General features: G+C 30.7%; 1 long non-coding RNA gene across 1 annotated transcript; it reads left to right on the top strand.

The window, feature by feature from the left end:
* The first annotated feature begins 1,575 nt into the window (after window positions 1-1,575).
* On the top strand, window positions 1,576-3,453 carry LOC145323313 (uncharacterized). The gene is made up of 4 exons (XR_013880914.1): window positions 1,576-1,620; window positions 1,961-2,006; window positions 2,593-2,656; window positions 3,423-3,453. It is a non-coding gene; the product is annotated as an uncharacterized LOC145323313 (long non-coding RNA).
* The last annotated feature ends 938 nt before the right edge of the window (window positions 3,454-4,391 follow it).

Raw genomic sequence — 4,391 nt, 5'->3', positions numbered from 1 at the left:
TATATAGATTGTGTTCGCATAAAAGTTAAATGCGAAAAAAAAAACTTTTTTACGCGTTTTTCTCTGTACATCATTGGATATTGGCCATTCCAGATTATTTTTAGGCATTTTTATGCCGCTTAAAACGGTGAGCGGGCATGATATGTTTGTTCAGCCGTATGGCAGCTAGCAGCCTTTAATATTCATAGATTTTTGGAGATTTTCGTTACTGATTTTTTTCTTTGTTGTTAGTATAAAATGATCATAGTTCTCTTAAAATGTAGAATTTTAAATTCATCTTAATACTTTTAACCTTGCATAAAGAATATTTATTTATCGCTTTTTGGTAAGTTTTGGCAAAATTATATGTAAATTTGTTGCCAAACTTCTTAAATACAGAATATTGTTAAAGGACATACGTACATTTTAGGACTTGATTATAGAGATGCTTCACTTAAAATATTGTACCTTATTGTAATAGGAATCAGTACTACAAAAATCAGATCAATCGGATGATTATATCACATAAAAATTATAGAAATGCTTCGCTTTTAATAAAATGTCTTTTCGCAATTAGGCAAAGTAACGATGTAATTACCAACTAGAGTAGAGTTAAAATTGAAAAATGTTTGAGTTATGATGTCACACATCAAATTCGTATATTTTCATTTATTTCATGTAATTCCGAATCCGATTCTTATCTGCAGGATTAAAACCGGTTTTTATGCCTTACTTGAAACTCATGTATCGTATTGTATTATAGACAATTTGGAGAGAAAGAAATTTGGAAAATGAGAAAAATGTTTTTGAAATTAGCAATTTTTATTGTAATTTGTATTATAACTCAATGTAAGTATTCTTTCCTTTTTTGAACATCATATCTATGTACAATAAAGCCTAGTTCACAAAAGACATAGGTCGACCTCTGGAATTTTTAGATTGATCTTTAAAAGTTTTAGGTTGACCATTTTTATAAAGGTTGTGCCTGTTTAGGTTGACCTGCGGAAAAAATAGGTCGACCTCTAAAACTCTTTTGTGAACTGGGCATAAGACTTCCGTTGGTCCATTATAAACAAGAAGATTTTGTTTATCAGAGAAACAGTCATAAAAGAGAAATTAAACTATTTAAAAAAATATTACCTAATTGTCCTGGGAATCACCAATCAAAAATCATATCAAACTTTTTCTAAAGCAGATAAATCAACATCTTGAAACTGTTTTTTCTTGTATTTGTTAAAGGGTTGGTACACATTCCAACTATTACAGGAATCATCCTGCAATGTTTTAGATTGATAAGACAATTCTAACTCTTCAAATGTTCATGTTCAGTTGTTTTACCGTCTAATGTTAGAGATTTGTTTTTTTATGGACTTTTACTATTAAAAAAAACCAGGTTGTAGCTCGTATACTTGTATACCTATTTGAGTGTACAAATGAATAGTTGTGTTTTTTTCTTTATAAACAGGTGTACGATCAAACACTAGATAATGATAATGAAGATAATTTTCTTAGCAAATGACTGTCAACCTGGGTAGATTCTATTAGACTGACAAACTTTGGAACATAATTCCTCCTTTTATTATATGATTATTTCAGATATTATCATACCAAATTCATCATTTAAAATTAACGTAATTCAAGGTACTATTTTTAAACGTATCATGTGTTCTATAAAGCTTACTCTCCCTAAATATATTTGTAACTATGTATCTATGAAACTATAGCCTAGTTCACAAAACACATAGGTCGACCACTTGAAATTTTAGGTCGACCTAAAGAAGCTTTAGGTTGACCAATTTTATAAAAGCATTTGTTAGTTGTACTTATTCAGGTTGACCTACAGAATAAATTGGTCGACCTCTAAAAGTTATTTGTTAACTGGGCAGTAGTAAAGAGATTTCTTTTTCACATCTGATTTAGAGAGTAAGTATCTAGATTATATCTATTTCTTTAATATTAATCATTATTTTCTACTTACTAGAGAAGGATTTACCAATGATTGGAAACAAAGTTAGATCTTGTGTCAAGTAGGTTTAAAATTTAAATATCACCAAAAAGAAGCTATTATAATTATGTCAGTCTGTTTCTTTTTAGTAGCCAAGCTTTCTTATAATTAACTTTGTCTGTTCAGTCATCATTTTGTCTGTTATTTTATGGGGAAATGTGCTTTTGGCTACTATCTAAGATAGAAGGCTGACTTTTTTGTGATGAACCCAGTAATAGTGTCGGACTGATTAGGACGTAAAAAAAAATTAGCCAATGAGAGACCATTATTGACCAATGGTAAAATTTATAGTGGCCTCTCATTGGCTAATTATTTTTTTACGTCATAATCAGTCTGACACTTTTACTGGGTTCTTTTGTGATGATTCCCTGTCTCAAGAGGTTTATATAGAGGTTTCATTATTAATAAATATTATTTGCTTACTATACATATTTTTCTTATTTATGACAACTGAATATTTCTTTATAACTTACTCTGTTTGTTTGTCCATCAATCATTTTTTTGTGCTTCACTACTTGTGGATGTTATCATCAATGTTTATGATGTTATCGTTTAGCTTTCTGACACCAATCTTATATTGCATTTTGACAATTTATTTTATTATTTAGATCTTATCTGCCTTATAAACATTTGAATTTCTCCTGGATATTATGCATCAAAGAAGCTTTAGAGGTAAAAATGTCTTTATTGCCATTTACTTTGTATGTCTGTCCCTATAGTTTTGGGTAAAAAGTAATTTTCTTGGCTGCTTTTAAAAATATAATTAGAAATAGATACCTGTACTTTTTGTGTAAATCTGCAATGAACAATGAGTTTTTTTTAATTTAGTAGAATTGTACATTTTCCTAAAATTATATTTTCTTACTTAACCACTCTATCTTGCTAATCACTAAACCTATATGGGTTCCTTCACAATGTAGCTTCTCATGCTCCTGGAAAGGTTTATAACTATAAAGTTCTATCGCCTTCCCAAGAGAAATCGCCTCTAGAAAAAAATTAACTACCCCCCCCCCCCCCCACTAAAAAAAATTCTAATTTTTTTCTTTTTAAACTAAAATAAAAAATAGATGGTTGAATTTCCACCTCTGCTCCTTCAACTCAAGTGCCATTTATTGTGTAGATCTAATCTAATCTAATCTACACAATAAGGTCATACAAATATAATTAATCTGCACTGCATAAACTTGCAGTTTGTTGGTGTCCTTTGTCCTCCAGATTGGTTTTGTTATAAAAATTCCCATTATTTATGGCCTCATATCTTTTACACACATTAAAAAACAGAGGATTAACCCCCACTCCCTCTCTCCCTAAATTTGCTTAACATTACTTAATCTACCTCACCTTTAAAAAAACATTACAAAAACAATTTTTCAAAAAAAAAATCCATTAAGCACATTGCAGAAATAATGTATAATTAATAAATTTTCTTTTTTTGTAGACTATGTCAAATACGTATGAAGAATTTGAATGTAAGTTTTTTTAGTAGCGAAGCTGCTCTATAAATGATAAAACCTGTCCATCACCCCCAGGGATGTCCCAGAGGGAAGGTACATGGGTGTTTTTCCTCTCCCCAAACAATTTTTTAACCCCCAAACCTTACAAAACCCTCATTTTTACCTCCCCCTATTTTTAAGACCTCCTCTGATTCCCCTAGGGGCGAACCAGAATAAGATAATTTTTTTGTTATTCTTTATCTATTTGAAGAATATGCAAAGCCTTTACCCAATTCAGTTTAATATAACATTATTGACATGTTTCTACTTAAATTAATTCACGCAACCTTGCAATGTAAAAGGTTGTATAAAATATACATATTACCCCGTCCCGGATTTGAAAAATTTTGTTAAAATTTTTGCCCCCAGCCAAAATATGGTTGATTTATGCATAAAAATGACCCATGCAAAATATTTTTTCTGTAATGCAAAAATTGCGATGGTACAAGCACTGCAAAGTTTTTAAAATCTGCAAAAAACCCTGTTTTTATGGCTTTTTTGGGGCTTTTGTACCATCCCAATTTTAAAGATTTTTACAAAATTTCAATTCAAGTGTGTTGATATATACCTGAAATTTACCAAAAAAAATGGGGGCAGTCTCAATTATAACATATGAAGGTGTAGCAAGTAATCTTCCAAATACAAAATTGTCAAATTGCATACATATATAATAGGATTGGGCCGGATACTTTTTTGGACGGATACTGGATATCTGGCTGATTTATAATGCCAAATATCCGGCAAATAAATGTTATTTGGCCTGATATCCAGTTATTCGACCGGATATCCGGTTATTTGGCCGGATATCCGGTTATTCGGCCAGATATCCGGTTATTCGGCTGATGTTCTTTTATTCGGCCAGATATCCGGTAATTTGCCATATAACGATTATCTGTCATTAGAAATCAACCGGA

Source organism: Acartia tonsa, chromosome 6 (genome assembly GCF_053477335.1).
Source record: "Acartia tonsa isolate MP-2025a chromosome 6, ASM5347733v1, whole genome shotgun sequence".
In the NCBI taxonomy this organism is placed as follows: Eukaryota; Metazoa; Arthropoda; class Copepoda; order Calanoida; family Acartiidae; genus Acartia; species Acartia tonsa.
This window is presented reverse-complemented; position numbering and strand designations above follow the sequence as displayed.